Source organism: Ambystoma mexicanum, chromosome 5q, assembly GCF_040938575.1.
Source record: "Ambystoma mexicanum isolate Mex_15411 chromosome 5q, UKY_AmexF1_1, whole genome shotgun sequence".
NCBI lineage: Eukaryota > Metazoa > Chordata > Amphibia > Caudata > Ambystomatidae > Ambystoma > Ambystoma mexicanum.
Genome location: NC_090933.1, coordinates 683,227,061 through 683,247,372, shown reverse-complemented (window position 1 = coordinate 683,247,372; position 20,312 = coordinate 683,227,061).

The window sequence follows — 20,312 nt, the reverse complement described above, 5'->3', positions numbered from 1 at the left end:
CACCATTCGGTATAACTGTTCTCATACCAACATTCCGCCGCTTACTCCACATCATTCTATGTAATCACTGCTGGTTCCACACCCCCAGCCAGGCGTTTTCCTCAGGCCTAACGCAGCCACATCCGTTCCGGATAAATCCTGCCAGAACGAACACATTCTCCTGATCTCTCAACCACCACACCTACCGCTAAGAAGCAGCTATTACACGAGTACCGCACGAGCTGCACACATACCCGGTGCTCACACGCACCTTTTGACTCTCCCTACTCTCTCTACTGATCTGAACTTCGGTTCCCAAGGGCGTTCAACCTACAAGCGCCTTCAGACCATACCAATGTTATATAAGGCGCTATATAAGTGCAAAATAACAAATAACAATAACAATATTACATCATTTGTATCATTTGGGAGTGTTTAGTCCTGAGTGAGGGTGTAGGACCCTCTCTACAGCTGCAGCAGTGTTTTCTCAGCTGCAGGTGCTTGAGATAAGTGTTGTCCCTGGTGGCCTTAGCCGTGCATCCCTTTGTAAGGGAAAGAAAAGTAGGTTTTGCATTTGTGTGCACTAGCGCACCTTAATCCAATTACCCGTTTCACTGCTTCCTGCTCTCCCATCCCCCTCCTCCCTCCTCACCCACCATAGCCCCATTGGCGAGCAGGCTGAGTGTTAGTCCTGAGAGAGGGTGTAGGGACCTCTTTGCAGCCCCAGCTGGTTTTTTCAACTGCAGGTGCTTGGGGTAAGTGTTGTCCCTGGTGGTGGCCTTAGCCACAACTCTTTTTTTAAGTGAAAGAAAAGTATTTTTTTGCATTTCTGTGACTGTTATTTCTCTGCATTTGAAATTGTATTTTGCTCCCCCGGCCCCTGCACGATCACCCCAGTCTCCCCTGTGACTTCCTAGGTGTAACCCCCACCCTGATTGGTCCAACATCTTCTCAAGACCCAGAGTGCAAGGACAACCATCTGCCCAGTGCAGCCCTCGCGGCTAAGGGCCCCAAGGCAAAGAGCAATTACCAAGAAGCAACCCCGAGAAGTGTCTGCGGGTGTCAGCAGGGAAAGGAGGACGCCACCCAAAAATAAGCACTATCGCCAATCACTGCCACTGAACCCCAAACCGTGGACACATACTCAAACAGAAGAGTGCACTGGGCCCCGGCCCCCTAGCCGGAACCCACCCCACGCTGAGCTCAAGCAACAGGTAGCGCAGTACTCAGCAGCTTATACCCGTCTGCAGTGACAAGCCCCACCTATTCCCCAAGCAGCTAACTGCCAACAAGCTCCCTTGCTCCCACCTCAACTCACCTGGGTGGTAGCCAAGACATAATTCCACCCACGAACAGCATAAGCAGTTTCAGCTAGCACCCACAAGTGGAAAAAGAGGACCAGACAGCCATCAACCTGCATCAACGGACAAGGTAGGGAGAACTACTGGTAGTGATTGCCACATTTACACTCACCCCATCCTAAACCACCACCTCCTGCAATGAGGGACGCACTCCGAGTAGCCCAGTGTACACCCAACTTACAGGCACACATTGAAGCGTCCATTGCATGGTGAAACCCAGTCCTTTTCTCCCACTATCTAAGAGTCTCAAACCTAGGTGTGTTTTCATCTCAATTAACTGCCATTTTGTGTGACACGTAGGCCTTTTCTCCCACTATCTAGGAATCTCAAACCTAGGTGTGTTTTTCGTCTCAATTAACAGCCATTTTGTGACACCTAGGCCTTTTCTCCCACTATACAGGAATCTCAAATCTAGGTGTGTTTTTCATCTTAATTGACTGCCATCCTGTGACAACCAGTCCTTTTCTTCCACTATCTAAGAGTCTCAAACCTAGGTGTGTTTTCGACTCAATTAACTGCCATTTTGTGACACATAGGTCTTTTCTCCCACTGTCTAGGAATCTCAAATCTAGGTGTGTTTTTTGTCTCAATTAATAGCCATTTTGTGACACATAGGCCTTTCCTCTCACTATCTAGGTATCTCAAACCTAGGTGTTTTGTTTGTCAACTGACTGCCTTTTTGTGACACCTAGGTCTTTCCTCCCACTATCTAAGAATCTCAAATCTAGGTGTGTTTTTCATCTCAATTGACTGCCATCCTGTGACACATAGACCTTTTCTCCCACTGTCTAGCAATATCAAATCTAGGTGCCATTTTGTGAAGTTTGGGCCTTTTTCTCCCACTATCTAGGAATCACAAATCTAGATGTGCTCTCCCACTGCTTGCCATCTGCGAAACCTAAGCCCGCCTTTCACCCAGGAACACCCAGCAACTAATGAAAGCTAGTACCTTTAGCCAGGTCACTGCCCAGGTTAACTAGGAACCAGTCACCCTCCACACACATTCAACTGCGCTGCCCACTTCCAGTGCATAGTACCCCGCCAGAGCCCTGCCTAGACAGGCCACCCATAAATAGAGGAACACCAAAACCCAACCCTCTAATTGGACAACCACCCATAGAGGACACCCAGCTACAACATTGCAAGAGGATAAGAGTCAAATCGAACCAAACCACACAAGGCCCTAGAGGAGGGTTACCGCCCGGTAACCTCAATACCCTAACAATCCTACTACCAAGGACCACAAAATGCCCCGAAACAGAGCTGGACGCCGCCAAAGAGAATCTGAACAAGGAACAAACCGAACAGATCCACACCCTTACCTCTCAGCCCCCAGTAGAAACTGTCACGAATATAGAACGCACCCCAACAAACACCACAACCAACATTACAAACAACATGAGAAGAGAAAAATCCCTGTATCTTACATCGTACCTCGCAACAACCGCAACACCTCGACACTCCATGCCACCGACAGATCGAGACATGCTGAAAGCCAACTGGAACCCCGCAAAAAAAGAAGAGAGGACCCCAGAAGAGAAAAGTATGAAACCAAAGTCCTCACTCCGTTCCTCACTCCATACATCACAAAAACACTAGGTCACCACCAGCAACCCCATCAAAACATAGAAGACGATGAAACAGAAGAATTCATCAACCTAACCATTAACCTAACAGACTGCCTCAATGACGAAGCAACTGATCTACGACAACAACACAGAAGCACTCCAACTAAACGACCGTAAGACAAAACGAGGACCAAAAAACAAACCTAACCACGTCAAAAAGATCCATTGCAACCTAATCATCACCAGATCAATGTCCAAGCATGCCACAGATTATTCATAAAAGAAACATGGCTGGATGACAACTACAAAATCACACTCCATAACTGCCTCCCTGACAACTTCAATTGCTCACAAGCAAACAGGCAAATAAAAAGAGGAGGATGACTGGCGATATCATACAAGGAACACCTGAGAATTGAAACTGAAGAACAGCTAACCATCAAAAACTGCGAATCCCTAATCCTTCACCTAACAGCAAACCCAAAGACAAACCTCAAATTCAACCTGGTATACAGACCACTGACATACGATGCAACGTTTGTGGACACCTTCACTGAAGCCATCACCAACCTAGCCATTGAACAGGAACACCTGATAATCCTTGGAGACATTAACATCTGGTTTGACAAAGAAACCGCTAACACACAAAAATCACTAGCCAAACAACTGAGGACAATGAAACTACATCAACTAGTCAAAGGAGCAACTCACGTGGTGGGACATACACTAGACGCAATGTTCACCAACAAAATCCTCATCACTATAGCACCACCAAGACAGATTCTCTGGTGCGGCCACCTCATCATCCCCTTTGTGATCATGCTTGCCACATGAACAACCAACCAACCCGACAAACTGCTGACTATCATGAAATGAACCTGGACAACCATTACAAATAGCAACCTAGTAGAACTACTGGAAACGAACAAACCACCGACAACGACTCTGGATGAACCTGACCTTGACAGAAAAAGAGAACTACTACACAAGTGGATCACCAGAACAATAGACAAGATCTCCAAGGAAAAACCTTTCACCCCATCACGCAAAAGAGCAACAGCAAAATGGTTTACCCCCACTACTCAGCACCATGAAAAGAAAAAAACAGGAAGATTGAACTAGAACTAAGGAAAATAACGACCTGGTAAAGAAATTACAAATCCAACAACATATCCACTCATACAAAAGGGAAATCCATAAGGCCAAAAAGAAATACTATGACAACAGAATCACCAAAGCTGTCACCACTCAAAAAGAACTGTTTAAAATCATAAACGAAATGAGAAACCCCCATGGCAGCAGCAACACTCGAACACCTGCATTTATATTATGCAACGACCTAGCAAGACCACTGCAAAAACAAAATCACCACCATCCAACAAATCGTACAAAGTAGACCATGCAACTACAATATGCAACCTACCCAGCCATCCGAGGATCGCCAGAACAAACTCTGAAGCTTCCCCCAAATATCAGCGGAGACATTTGTCAAGCTGGTAAGCAATAGCAACAAAGCTGGCTCCCCCATGGATCCCTGCCCACCAGATATACACAAATCAATCCTAACACAAGGTACACCCATGGAATACTACAGAAACCTTTTCAACCAATCACCTTCAACAGCGAAAGTACCAAAATCATTCAAATCGGCATGCATCAAGCCGCTACTCAAGGAAACGGCAGAAAACGTGGAGGAACTCTCCAACCACAGACCCATCTCAAACATCCCGTACCCAGCGAAACTACTTGAAACATATGTCTGCAGAATAACACAAGAATTCATAGAAAAACACCTACTGCTGGATCAAGCACAAGTAGGCTTCAGACCAATAAGAGGAACGGAAACGACACTGCTCTCTATCTGGGACAATCCAAAGACTAATGCAGACTCAGACAAAAGCACAGCTCTGATAATTCTGAATCTCTCCGCAGCATTTGACACAGTCAACAATGACATCCTAATCGGGAGATTGGAAGGAATAGGAATCGTCAACCTAACCCTACTATGGATAAAATCCTTCCTAACAAACAGAACAGAAACTGTATGGAGCAAACTTTTCAAATCAACTCCTAGAGAATCCACCTGCGGAGTACCACAAGGATCCTCCTTATCCCTGTTGCTTTTCAACATATACCTGGTACCACCACTAATCAAGCTCATTAAAAAATGGCCTCACATTCTACAACTACACTGATGACACACAGATCGTCTACAAAATACAAGATACACAGGAAGGAAACACAACGCTGGAAGACTGCCTACAAGAACTCTATGGCTGGATGAACACGAACAGCCTCAAACTTAACCCGTGCAAAAAAGAAATAATGATCATATCCAAAAGCAGGAAAAACAATCACTACATCCCATGGCCAACGGAACTTGCAACAGCACCAACTCCATCAACGATAGTAATAAACCTGGGAGTCTTGATGGACAACGAACTGGCACTCGAGCCACAAGTAAAGTCCAGAATCAAGAAATGTTTCTTCCTCCTACACGCAGTAAAAAGGATTCTACCATTCCTTTCTTTCACCCACAAACCACTCGCCATCATCGCACTCATCATGTCCAGAGAAGACTACGCCAACAGCCTATACCTAGGAATGCGTGTATGACTATTAAAGAAACTTCAGCGCATCCAAAACGCAGGGGCCGGACTCCTGTTTAAACTACCATGAAGAGAACACATTAGCCGAGTGTTGAAAATGCCACATTGGTTACTAAGAAAACAGCTAATAAAGTTCAAAACAATGTGCATAATGCACAGAACAATCCACAGCCAAGGAGCAGACTGCCTAAATGAGAAAATTACCATCTACCATCTGACAAGATCACTCAGATCAAGCAATGACATTCACTTAGAACCAAAACCATACATTAAAAGAAAGAACATTCAGAGGATCATCTTTCTCTCACCTGGGAGCAATAACCTGGAATGACCTACAAAAAAAACATACGCAACACAAGGGATCATCTGGAGTTCAAGAAACTACTCAAAACTTGTCTCTCTGCTCCAGACCCAGAAGAAAACGACTAGGAAGCATGCACCTGATGGAAAACAAGAACCTAAGGAGTAACCCCAGACCCTAACTTAATTTTTCAAAGGCTCATGAAAAGTGTCCTGGATGCTTTCTCTTCTCCCAAGCCAAATATAGAATCAGCTTGGACATTCAGGCAGTGCCAACTTCCCAAGTCACGGCCAGCCCTAGACACACACACAGTGTCAGTCTGTGACTCTGCAGCCCGAGCGAGCACCTTTTTTTTATCAGGAACAGAGCCTTTCATATGCATGATGGAAAATTTCCAACTGAACGACCTCGCAAAGCATCAGTTACCTTGCAAATGCGTGATAGCTAAAGTGAGCAACACAACACACCCTTTTAAAGTTGTGTTTATATCCAGGGTGTCTACTAGCTTGACATGCAAAACAATGAAGTTGCTTTGTGTCACTTATCAAATGAATAACAACGAGCTGGAGGTTTCTGACAAAAAATCTCCATATCTATCTGAATTTATTATACAAATTCTTTTATAGCGTGTCTTAAATCACTGAAAGTACAGTGGGGTTAAATAGATTTTTCAAGTTTGCATTATCTTGCATTCTGGGACTTTTAGTTTACCATTCAGCGTGTGAACATTGAAGTCACAATGATATTCTTTGGGTTTAAAATGGTGCTATAAGGATTTGCATGTTGTCATGTGGCTTTACTATGCAGTGTGTATTTTGTAAGTAAACTCTATAAGAGCATTATTGCAGACCTTAAAATCCACAAATTAAATATTTGTACTGATTAGCACCTCGGGCGGGGCAGCCAGCCAATCAGGTGGCTAGGAACGTGAGCTTGAACCGCCGGTAAAAGCCTGCGTTCCAAGCCGCCTGACGGCCGGCTCTCCCCGCTGCCATCTTCCACCACCCCTGTTTTTTCTTTTTTACTTTCTTTATTGGTAAACTTGGTAACACACTGTCCAACTCACAACATAATGGGGCATCCGTGTCATCAGTGGGGTCCGGACGATGAGATCTGGGTGTAGGCATCACAACATACAGAGGGGTAAGATACGCATATATAAAGGGGGTGAGTTCATATTGTTCTTGTGGCAGGGGTTCAGTATCAGGGGGGCAGTTCACATTGGTTTGGGGGACAAGGGTGTATCCGGACTTCTTGTTGCACGGCAAAGGTATAGTTTAAGTGGATTCCAAATGTCTCATGGTCAGGATTCAGGTGGTTGCATGTGTGCCCACTGCTCTTTCATATCATTGGCCCATATTATATCTTTTAACCAGTGGTCTTTGTTGGGAGGATGCACACTTGTCCAGCGCAGAAGAACACAGTGCTTGGCTAACAGCAGGCACAGCCGTACAAATTTACACATGGTGCCCAGTGGTGGGTCAGAAATATGAAACAGAGTAATGGTATAGGGGGGAGAGTGTTTTACATACATCACCCCAAAAGTTTGCGAGTTGTGGGCAGTCCCATAGCATATGAAATAATTTGGCGTGGGTGAAATTACAGCGTGAGCATGTCCCATACCCTTCATTGAAAAACATGCGTAATCTGCCTGGAGTGTAGTAGTACTGGTGCAGCACTTTAAGTTGTATCAGTTGAAATCTGGAGTTATATGACACTTTGCGTGTCTGTGCGCCCATGTCGGACCAGAGGTCGTCAGTGACATCTAGTTGGAGATCTTCCACCCATTTAGCTTGTACATTGTGATGTAATATATCCGGGTGAGTTTGAATTAAGTGGTATAGGGACAACACTTGACTTCGGTTGTCGCACCGCCATCAGAACAATGCCCAGCAGGGCATCGTTAGCAGGCTTGATCAGGATTTTTTGCAGGCTTTGCGCAGTCGTGCGTATTTGAACCAATGCGAGGACATAGTGCACGTGAGCTCCGGGACGTCAGTGATTCGGATGATGTTATTCTCGCTATATAGTGACCCCAATGTGTGAAACCTGTGTCACAGCCAGGCCCCAGCCTGCGCCGACTCGTGGTAAGGATGCACACAGTTCCAAAGAGGAAATCCTTCACTGTATGGGGCGTGTACACCTGTCTCCTTCCATATTTTGTGCCAGGCTAGTGCTGTGATGCTTGCGGGGTCAAATCCGCAGTCGTATGCAAATGTGGTGGGAAAAACCAGCGATCGCAGGTCTCTATCCCCCAGAGTATTTTTCTAGTAATGTGTTGGGGTGAGCGATTTATCACCAAACCAGAGGGCTGTAAATTGTACCTGTGCAGCTATCCAGTAGAGTCAGAAATTGGGGGCTGCAAACCCACCCCTGTCATATGGCAGTGTTATGTGTTCCATTTCAATCATACCACCCCGAAGTGCCATACGAATTTGCAAATTTTGCCTTCCAACTCCTGAAAGAAAGATTGCCCAGGCTACAACGGCACATTAAGGAAGAGATACAAGAGTTTAGGAAGAACGGTCATCTTGAGTTGTGCTATCTTGCCGGTTATCGTAATGCGGAGGTGAGTCCGGCTTGTGAGCTTAGCTTGCAGGTGGGCCATATACACATTGTAGTTGCAGTCATGTAGCATAATGTCTTGCAACAGTCGCACCTAAGTAGCGTATAGACTCTGGAGCCCATTTGAATCCCTGCAGCTCTTCGGGTCGGATGCCCCATGAAGGGAAAGAGTTTGGATTTACTACAATTCACCCGGAGTCCCGACAGCTCTCCAAACTGAAAGATATACTCCATAATGGGGCTCAGGTGTTCTCAAGGGTTTCAAATAAATACCAACGCGTCGTCTGCGTAAAGGGAAATTATCTGCGGTACGCCCACTGTTCTGATCCCTCAGTATCCATGTTTAAACTTATCAAATCTGGCAATGGTTCGATAATGATAGGGAATATCGGGGGTGACAAGGGGCATCCCTAATGGGCGCCTCTGCCTATCTCAAATTGTGGGGAGAGCATCCCGTTTGTGTTGACCCTGGCCACTGGTGCCATATAAAGGAGGCGTAAAGCATCGAGGAACCCCCGGCCAAATCCACACTTGAACAACACGGCTTACATAAATCGTCATGATACAGAGTCGAACGTCTTTGAATGTCTAGTGTAGCAGCTACCTCTTGAACCCCAGGATCGATCTGTGCCAGTATGTTGAAGAGGCGGCATAAATTTAGCGTTGTGGACCTGCCTGGGATGAACCCCGACTTATCAGTGTGGATAATGTATGGCATGACTGGCATCAGCCGAGTGTCCAGTATCTTTGCGAATACCTTTACATCCGTGTTAATTAAGGACAGAGGTTAATAGGAGCCACATTGATCTGTAGGTATCTCCAGCTTTAACAAAACCGTGATAACCGCCTTACTCATGGTGCCTGGGAGCGAGTGGGACTCGAGGGACTCCCGCCAGACCTGTAGGAGGTGTGGAGCAAGGGTCTCCTTGTATCATTTGTAAAATGTGGCTGTGAGGCAGTCAGTATCAGAGGCCTTTCCATATAGCAGGTGGTCTATTGCTTTAGTTATGCCAGCCAACGAGATTGGGAGATCTAGTAGGGCCCTGGTGTCATGTGATATCTGAGTAAGTGGGAGAGTATTGAGAAACACTTCAATCTCTTCCCACGTGCATGTGTCATTGTTGGTATTTAGGGCCTCATAGAAATCAGCAAATACCTCAGTGATGGCTGCAGGAGCGTATGCTAGGTTACCTAAGGTATTTTTTTATGAGTGGAATGCAACGGTTGCCGCTTTTCTGTCGCACCATGCAATCGAGCAGTTTACCAGGCCTGTCCCCCTCCCCATAATTTCTAGCTGTCATTGGGGTATCAAAGTATTTAACTTCGCACTCAGCGTAGGTCCTAAAAATGTCAATGGCTTCTTTGATATGTGCCAGTGTAGTCGTACGGGGGTCATTAGCTAGCTCCTGTTCCAGTCTCTGGAGTTCGTCCTCGCATTGTGCTATGCTATGCCAAATGGCTTTGATGACACTGAACTCCGTTGACTCGCAATCCCTCGAATGTACACCTTGAAGGCTTCCCAGTCCACACCGGTAAAGGGCACAGAACCTACCTTTTGTTCGAAAAACAATTGCACATGTTCATCAATAGTGGATGCGAATGATGTGTCCTGTAGCGCCAGCGGTTTAAAGCACCAGTTGTTGCGAGGCCTAGAGAATGTTGGCAGTGCTTGGTAGATGCTGACTGGGGAATGATCGGAGTAGGTGCGAGGTAGAATGTGGACATCGCTGACCCATCCGAGTAATGTGTTGGAGATGTGCCACATGTCTACACAAGAGAAAGAGTCATGGCCCGAGGAATAAAAAGAGTGGAGCGGTCCTCAGTATGTAATGTTCTCCAAACATCTGCTAACCCAAGGGAGTGTATGCCTTCCTTAATAGTAGAGGCAGCCTGTGTGAGGGTTCTCTGAGTGTGGGTGGATCTGTCCAGTTTCAAATCTGGGATAGTGTTGGGTTCTCTGAGTGTGGGTGGATCTGTCCAGTTTCAAATCTAGGATAGTGTTGCAATCCCCTTCCCATAATATAGGGATCAGCGGGTATCGGATAAGTTCATCCTGAATGTCTGTATAAAATTGAGGGTCATCTACATTGGGGCCGTAAACATTCAGCAGCAATATCTCCTTTCCTGCAAGGGTCCCATACACCAAGACACATCTGCCTAGAGGGTCTACCTTTCTATGTTTGCACTGGAATGGGAGAGATTTGTGTACCAGGGTCATGACAGCCCTAGCTTGTGAGGAGTATGTAGTGTAGAAGCGGTTTCCACCCCTGTTACTAGCAAATCCTTTGCAGACTGCTGAAGGAGCATGGGTCTCCTGCAAGTACAGAATTTGGACTTTGTGTCTTTCAAGATAAAGCTGTATCCTCTGTCACTTGGTCGGATTCCCCAGGCCACGGACATTCCAGCTAAAACAGGTTATGTCCCCCATTTAGGTACAGAGTGACTAGTGTTGTCCCCCATAGTATATAGATCCAAACGTTCCAGTATGTCTAAGTTCTCTTCCGTGCCCATCATTTTTCTGTCTGTAAGTGTAGTGTGCACCAAGTGTTGTTTTAATAACCCTAACAGTCCCCTTGCGCCACCCTCCCGCATCCCCCCTGAAACTAGGGTGATGGTACCCCCCAAGAAACACCCCGAACTGGTAACACAACATTGCATGGGGAGGCTAGTGCACGGGTCCACCCGGGCCAGCACAGGACTTTAGTACAGGAAAAAGGATGAGTGTTCACATACTTATGTGTTCCTGTCAGGAGCAGCACACCCACCATCAACTGTGGGTCTGTGAATAAGCGAGTGTCCATTCCCAGCATCCCAGTGGGCAATATAGTAGCAACAACAAGCATAAAACCTTTCATGAAAAACAAACCACAGGGAATTTGAAGGCAGAGAGAAGTGAGACACCTTTGCAGAGATAGCCATTAGGATTTATGTTCAGGATTTAGGGTGGCGGTAGAGTTTTGTCTAAAAACATCATGGCTTTTTGCCAGGTATTGTGAAAATGAAGGTCTTGCTGTTCCACTCTACACATAGTTTAGCAGGGTATAGCATCGCATATTTCAAGTTATTGTCTCGCAGTCATTTCTTGACCGCTAAGAACGATTTCCTCTCTTGCTGAAGGGCCACCGTAAAATCTGGGCATATATGTATTCTGCTTGATCGCAATATCAGATCCCCCTGCTCATGGGCCGTTTAGAGGACTGCGTCACAGTCTCGTTAGTTAAGGATATGGGCGGTGATGGGCCGTGAAGGTGTCCCAGGTCTGGGTTTGGGGGCCAGGGATCTATGTGCACGTTCAACCGCAAACTGTGGCGACAATGTTGGATTTCCCAGAAGTGTCAGAAGGGTGGTCTCTATCCATTGTTCCAAGGGTGTTTCATCATTGCTCTACGGAACTCCTATGATGCGAATATTATTGCGACGGCATCGTGATTCCAAGTCGTCGTTCTTCTTTTACACCTGGAGCACTCGCCTGGAGAGTGTAGCGAGTTCCTTACTCATGGTGGACATGTCATCCTTCACTGTGCCCACTCGTGTTTCAGCCTCCACAAGACGTTGATCCATCTTATCCATGCACGTTATGATTGAATCTATGGTGCTGGTCATATCTTCGAGTTTGGTGTGTACTTTAGCAAGTCCCTCTTGCATGCACACCATCATGCCTTGAGTTTCGGTGACTTCCATTGGTATCGCATCTGGTTCCATGCTAGTGGCTGCCCCACCGGAGGTCGATGGCTTAGGAGTGGATTTGATGTATTGGCTCATGGAGCGTTGGTTTTTTGCGCTCCCTTTTGTCATACTGTGTAAGGGTATGGGATGCAGAGGAGGTGTTCCAAAGGGTGTCGAGCACCTGAATCCATTGATTCACTATGCGGCAGTAGTTATAGGTTAATGTCTTCTGTGGGTAATGAGGATAAACGTGCTGTCAGTGGGGGGGGTTGAGGTGGTCACTGCGGGTCTCAATGAAGCCTTCCCACAAGGCAAAGAGCGCCAAGTGCAGAGCAGTACCAAAGCTACATGTAGGCTTGACAGTCAAGTAATGTTACGTGTGTTAGGCGCTCACTCACCGATGCAGCCACCAGTGGACCCATGATGGTGGGCAGCCACCTCGCTATCTTCAAGGTGGTTGCCAGTGTTCATCCAGGGGGGCTGCAGGGCCAAATCAGTGGTGTTAGCTAGGAAGGTGCGTGGCATTGGTCCTGCAGTCTCTGCCCACTGGATACTGCACAGGACGGTGGGAAATAGGTGTGTTAGGCATCCAGGGTTCTCTGCAGAGGCACTCCAGTAGCTGATGTGTAGGAGGCACCCCCAAGGTGCAGGGTGCTCCCAGCCGCAGCGTCCGTGCTCCAGCCTCCACAGCGTAGCACAGAGATGTTACTAGCTGTTGGCGGGGGAGGTGTCCCTGCGTGTCGCTGCCGGAGGCCACTGTTAGTGCGCTTGGTAGGGAGGTCGGGGTTTGCCGAGTTTCAGAACCCAGTACCAAGGTTCACTCTGCTCCGGCTCGGGCTGATGTAATACAGCCAGCCTCTGTGTCACGGCAGGAGGTGCAGATCTTGTTGCGTTTCCTGTCAGTCACCGCCACCCAGAGCGGGCCGACTGTTTCCTGCTGCCTGATCAGAACCGGGGATGGTTCTGTGCGCTGCTGAAGAGATCTAGGGGTCAGCTACCTGTTCAGGGACATTGAGGGATGAAAGAAAGAAGACGGATTCTGTCCCGGTCGGCGCGGGTGCAGGAGCTCTAACTGAGATCCGGCATCTTGAACGCTGTGCAAACATTTTTTCTTTTTTAATGCCCCCCACTTACCTTCTTTCGGATGCGGCAGACCTTGCCGCTGCAGCCGCACCTTCCTCTCAGCTTCCCACGGCTGCCATGAAATGATATGATAAGGTATTTATAATGCGCTTAATACCCAGAGGTTTCTAAGCACGGACACGGAGATCGAACCTGTGGTGCTCTCTGTCGTCTTGCTTCCAAGGCGAGCACATTGCCCCTGAGCTATCCTCCCGAGACTGCTGGGACCATGGAAAGGGATTAATGGCCCTGGGCCCACGTTGATGGCTATCGCTTCGCTCGGGCCTTTAACTGGGGCCACGGGCAGTTACCCCCACTGTTGCCCATGGAATGGGTACATAACGTCACAGTAAAGCTTAGAAGGTATGTGGTCAAATGTGCAGAGTGGGTTAAAATACCTGCTTCACTGTTTAGCCAAAGATTGGGATCCTGGTCAAATATTTAATCACACTCTTAATTAACAACAAAAATTGGAGTCCTTGTTTCAAATAGTATGAACGTAATCACGCTATTTGAGAAAATGATCCCCTTGCAATGGGATAGATGTAATGAGTAGGAAGAAAATAGTGTGCACTTGTGCTCCTCTGTTAGTGCACCCCAAAGCTGTCACCTAGAATTTCATTACTGGTGCACTGGCCCTCCCTAAGTCCTATATCACTTGATTTGACAGGCAAATATTTTCAGGCCGATTCATGGAATAATTAGCACGGCGCAAGTGGCCAAAAACGTGCGAATCGCAGTGGAATAGCGAAAATCGCAGTGCAAGTGCGAAAATCGCACGAAAAGCAGCGCACATCGATTCATGGAAGGCCGTGCGCGAGAAAACCATCGGATGTGCGATAAAAAAGTGCGCGGCGCACGTTGGCGCACAGGCCATCTAACTGCGTGCGCCAGGTCACAGCGGAAATCGCACATAGCGCGGCGCACGCAACAAAAGTAGGCGGAACACGGGGCGTAACACTCGGAATGGGGAACAACTTGCCAAAATGTGGGCGTCACGGGGGAAGTACAGGGTACAAGTGCGCGGAACGCCAACACGCTCGCCTACAACATGTATTCATGGAATAGAATAGGGCAAAAAAGCGCACGCTCAAACCAGCGCACAGGCACAAACACGACCGCCACAAGAAAGCAGGCGGTAGCGTCTCTGCGCCTGTAAGAAATGTGCGCCAAAAGGTGCGCCAACAAATAGCACCTATATACAGCCATGATGAATGTCCTATACTGTGGCCCTCCAGGACAAATGACGTGTAAAGGGGTATCCACAAACACGGACACCCGCTGACAAAAAATACGTGTGTGTGTATACCGGGGTGCGCGGGAAGTCTCACACGTGATTTGTCAGGGTACGTGGATTTCAGGGGTGCGCGGGAAGTTCCACACGCGATTTGTCAGGGTACGTGGATTTCAGGGGTGCGCGGGAAGTTCCACACGCGATTTGTCAGGGTACGTGGATTTCAGGGGTGCGCGGGAAGTTCCACACGCGATTTGGCCATGTACGTGGATTTCAGGGGTGCGCGGGAAGTTCCACACGCGATTTATCAGGGTACGTGGATTGCAGGGGTGCGCGGGGAGTTCCACACGCGATTGGTCAGGGTACGTGGATTTCAGGGGTGCGCGGGAAGTTCCACACGCGATTTGGCCGTGTACGTGGATTTCAGGGGTGCGCGGGAAGTTCCACACGCGATTTGGCCGGGTACGTGGATTTCAGGGGTGCGCGGGAAGTACCACATGCGATTTGTCAGGGTACGTGGATTGCAGGGGTGCGCGGGAAGTTCCACACGCGATTTGTCAGGGTACGTGAATTTCAGGGGTGCGCGGGAAGTTCCACAAGCGATTTGTCAGGGTACGTGGATTTCAGGGGTGCGCGGGAAGTTCCACACGCGATTTGGCCGTGTACGTGTATTTCAGGGGTGCGCGGGAAGTTCCACACGCGATTTGGCCAGGTACGTGGATTTCAGGGGTGCGCGGGAAGTTCCACACGCGATTTGGCTGGGCACGTGTATGACAGGGGTACACGGGAAATTCTACACGCGATTTGGCTGTGTGCTCCCAGGTATTCCCTGTACACCCTCCACGGCCCCTGCAGGCAGCACACACCACAGGGGACTACCCTGCACACCTGCTCATGTCACCCAGCACCCCCACCCCCCAGCATCCAGGGGCACCCTCCACCAGGCCCCCACCCATGTCTCCCACCACCCCCACCCCCCAGCATCCAGGGGCACCCTCCACCAGGCCCCCACTCATGTCTCCCACCACCCCCACCCCCCAGCCACCAGGGGCAGCCTCCACCAGGCCCCCACTCATGTCTCCCACCGCCCCCACCCCCCAGCCACCAGGGGCACCCTCCACCAGGCCCCCACCCATGTCCCCTATCGCCCACACCCCCCAGCAGTGCAGGGGCACCCTCCACCAGGCCCCCACTCATGTCTCCCACCACCCCCACCCCCCAGCAGTGCAGGGGCACCCTCCACCAGGCCCCCACCCATGTCTCCCACCACCCCCACCCCCCAGCCACCAGGGGCAGCCTCCACCAGGCCCCCACTCATGTCTCCCACCACCCCAACCCCCCAGCAGTGCAGGGGCACCTTCCACCAGGCCCCCACCCATGTCCCCTATCACCCCCACCGCCCAGCAGTGCAGGGGCACCCTCCACCAGGCCCCCACTCATGTCTCCCACCACCCCCACCCCCCAGCATCCAGGGGCACCCTCCACCAGGCCCCCACTCATGTCTCCCACCACCCCCACCCCCCAGCCACCAGGGGCAGCCTCCATCAGGCCCCCACCCATGTCTCCCACCACAACCACCCCCCAGCAGTGCAGGGGCACCCTCCACCAGGCCCCCACCCATGTCTCCCACCACCCCCACCCCCCAGCCACCAGGGGCAGCCTCCACCAGGCCCCCACCCATGTCTCCCACCACCCCCACCCCCCAGCCACCAGGGGCAGCCTCCACCAGGCCCCCACTCATGTCTCCCACCACCCCCACCCCCCAGCAGTGCAGGGGCACCCTCCACCAGGCCCCCACCCATGTCCCCTATCACCCCCACCCCCCAGCAGTGCAGGGGCACCCTCCACCAGGCCCCCACTCATGTCTCCCACCACCCCCACCCCCAGCATCCAGGGGCACCCTCCACCAGGCCCCCACTCATGTCTCCCACCACCCCCACCCCCCAGCCACCAGGGGCAGCCTCCACCAGGCCCCCACCCATGTCTCCCACCACCCCCACCCCCCAGCAGTGCAGGGGCACCCTCCACCAGGCCCCCACCCATGTCTCCCACCACCCCCACCCCCCAGCCACCAGGGGCAGCCTCCACCAGGCCCCCACCCATGTCTCCCACCACCCCCTCCCCCCAGCCACCAGGGGCAGCCTCCACCAGGCCCCCACCCATGTCTCCCACCACCCCCACCCCCCAGCATCCAGGGGCACCCTCCACCAGGCCCCCACCCATGTCTCCCACCACCCCCACCCCCCAGCCACCAGGGGCAGCCTCCACCAGGCCCCCACTCATGTCTCCCACCCCCCAGCAGTGCAGGGGCACCCTCCACCAGGCCCCCACCCATGTCCCCTATCACCCCCACCCCCCAGCAGTGCAGGGGCACCCTCCACCAGGCCCCCACTCATGTCTCCCACCACCCCCACCCCCCAGCATCCAGGGGCACCCTCCACCAGGCCCCCACTCATGTCTCCCACCACCCCCACCCCCCAGCCACCAGGGGCAGCCTCCACCAGGCCCCCACCCATGTCTCCCACCACCCCCACACCCCAGCAGTGCAGGGGCACCCTCCACCAGGCCCCCACCCATGTCTCCCACCACCCACACCCCCCAGCCACCAGGGGCAGCCTCCACCAGGCCCCCACCCATGTCTCCCACCACCCCCACCCCCCAGCCACCAGGGGCAGCCTCCACCAGGCCCCCATCCATGTCTCCCACCACCCCCACCCCCCAGCATCCAGGGGCACCCTCCACCAGGCCCCCACCCATGTCTCCCACCACCCCCACCCCCCAGCCACCAGGGGCAGCCTCCACCAGGCCCCCACTCATGTCTCCCCCCACCCCCACCCCCTGCAGTGCAGGGGCACCCTCCACCAGGCCCCCACCCATGTCCCCTATCACCCCCACCCCCCAGCAGTGCAGGGGCACCCTCCACCAGGCCCCCACTCATGTCTCCCACCACCCCCACCCCCCAGCATCCAAGGGCACCCTCCACCAGGCCCCCACTCATGTCTCCCACCACCCCCACCCCCCAGCCACCAGGGGCAGCCTCCATCAGGCCCCCACCCATGTCTCCCACCACCCCCACCCCCCAGCAGTGCAGGGGCACCCTCCACCAGGCCCCCACCCATGTCTCCCACCCCCCCACCCCCCAGCCACCAGGGGCAGCCTCCACCAGGCCCACACCCATGTCTCCCACCACCCCCACCCCCCAGCCACCAGGGGCAGCCTCCACCAGGCCCCCACCCATGTCTCCCACCACCCCCACCCCCCAGCATCCAGGGGCACCCTCCACCAGGCCCCCACCCATGTCTCCCACCACCCCCACCCCCAGCCACCAGGGGCAGCCTCCACCAGGCCCCCACTCATGTCTCCCACCACCCCCACCCCCCAGCAGTGCAGGGGCACCCTCCACCAGGCCCCCACCCATGTCCCCTATCACCCCCACCCCCCAGCAGTGCAGGGGCACCCTCCACCAGGCCCCCACTCATGTCTCCCACCACCCCCACCCCCCAGCATCCAGGGGCACCCTCCACCAGGCCCCCAATCATGTCTCCCACCACCCCCACCCCCCAGCCACCAGGGGCAGCCTCCACCAGGCCCCCACCCATGTCTCCCACCACCCCCACCCCCCAGCAGTGCAGGGGCACCCTCCACCAGGCCCCCACCCATGTCTCCCACCACCCCCTCCCCCCAGCCACCAGGGGCAGCCTCCACCAGGCCCCCACCCATGTCTCCCACCACCCCCACCCCCCAGCATCCAGGGGCACCCTCCACCAGGCCCCCACCCATGTCTCCCACCACCCCCACCCCCCAGCCACCAGGGGCAGCCTCCACCAGGCCCCCACTCATGTCTCCCACCACCCCCACCCCCCAGCAGTGCAGGGGCACCCTCCACCAGGCCCCCACCCATGTCCCCTATCACCCCCATCTCCCAGCAGTGCAGGGGCACCCTCCACCAGGCCCCCACTCATGTCTCCCACCACCCCCACCCCCCAGCATCCAGGGGCACCCTCCACCAGGCCCCCACCCATGTCTCCCACCACCCCCACCCCCCAGCATCCAGGGGCACCCTCCAGCAGGCCCCCACCCATGTCTCCCACCACCCCCACCCCCCAGCCACCAGGGGCAGCCTCCACCAGGCCCCAACTCATGTCTCCCACCCCCCAGCAGTGCAGGGGCACCCTCCACCAAGCCCCCACCCATGTCCCCTATCACCCCCACCCCCCAGCAGTGCAGGGGCACCCTCCACCAGGCCCCCACTCATGTCTCCCACCACCCCCACCCCCCAGCATCCAGGGGTACCCTCCACCAGGCCCCCACTCATGTCTCCCACCACCCCCACCCCCCAGCCACCAGGGGCAGCCTCCACCAGGCCCCCACCCATGTCTCCCACCACCCCCACCCCCCAGCAGTGCAGGGGCACCCTCCACCAGGCCCCCACCCATGTCTCCCACCACCCCCACGCCCCAGCCACCAGGGGCAGCCTCCACCAGGCCCCCACCCATGTCTCCCACCACCCCCACCCCCCAGCCACCAGGGGCAGCCTCCACCAGGCCCCCATCCATGTCTCCCACCACCCCCACCCCCCAGCATCCAGGGGCACCCTCCACCAGGCCCCCACCCATGTCTCCCACCACCCCCACCCCCAGCCACCAGGGGCAGCCTCCACCAGGCCCCCACTCATGTCTCCCACCACCCCCACCCCCCCGCAGTGCAGGGGCACCCTCCACCAGGCCCCCACCCATGTCCCCTATCACCCCCACCCCCCAGCAGTGCAGGGGCACCCTCCACCAGGCACCCACTCATGTCTCCCACCACCCCCACCCCCCAGCATCCAAGGGCACCCTCCACCAGGCCCCCACTCATGTCTCCCACCACCCCCACCCCCCAGCCACCAGGGGCAGCCTCCATCAGGCCCCCACCCATGTCTCCCACCACCCCCACCCCCCAGCAGTGCAGGGGCACCCTCCACCAGGCCCCCACCCATGTCTCCCACCACCCCCACCCCCCAGCCACCAGGGGCAGCCTCCACCAGGCCCACACCCATGTCTCCCACCACCCCCACCCCCCAGCCACCAGGGGCAGCCTCCACCAGGCCCCCACCCATGTCTCCCACCACCCCCACCCCCCAGCATCCAGGGGCACCCTCCACCAGGCCCCCACCCATGTCTCCCACCACCCCCACCCCCCAGCAGTGCAGGGGCACCCTCCACCAGGCCCCCACTCATGTCTCCCACCACCCCCACCCCCCAGCATCCAGGGGCACCCTCCACCAGGCCCCCAATCATGTCTCCCACCACCCCCACCCCCCAGCCACCAGGGGCAGCCTCCACCAGGCCCCCACCCATGTCTCCCACCACCCCCACCCCCCAGCAGTGCAGGGGCACCCTCCACCAGGCCCCCACCCATGTCTCCCACCACCCCCTCCCCCCAGCCACCAGGGGCAGCCTCCACCAGGCCCCCACCCATGTCTCCCACCACCCCCACCCCCCAGCATCCAGGGGCACCCTCCACCAGGCCCCCACCCATGTCTCCCACCACCCCCACCCCCCAGCCACCAGGGGCAGCCTCCACCAGGCCCCCACTCATGTCTCCCACCACCCCCACCCCCTGGCAGTGCAGAGGCACCCTCCACCAGGCCCCCACCCATGTCCCCTATCACCCCCACCCCCCAGCCACCAGGGGCACCCTCCACCAGGCCCCCACTCATGTCTCCCACCACCCCCACCCCCCAGCATCCAGGGGCACCCTCCACCAGGCCCCCACTCATGTCTCCCACCACCCCCACCCCCCAGCCACCAGGGGCAGCCTCCACCAGGACCCCACCCATGTCTCCCACCACCCCCACCCCCCAGCAGTGCAGGGGCACCCTCCACCAGGCCCCCACCCATGTCTCCCACCACCCCCACCCCCCAG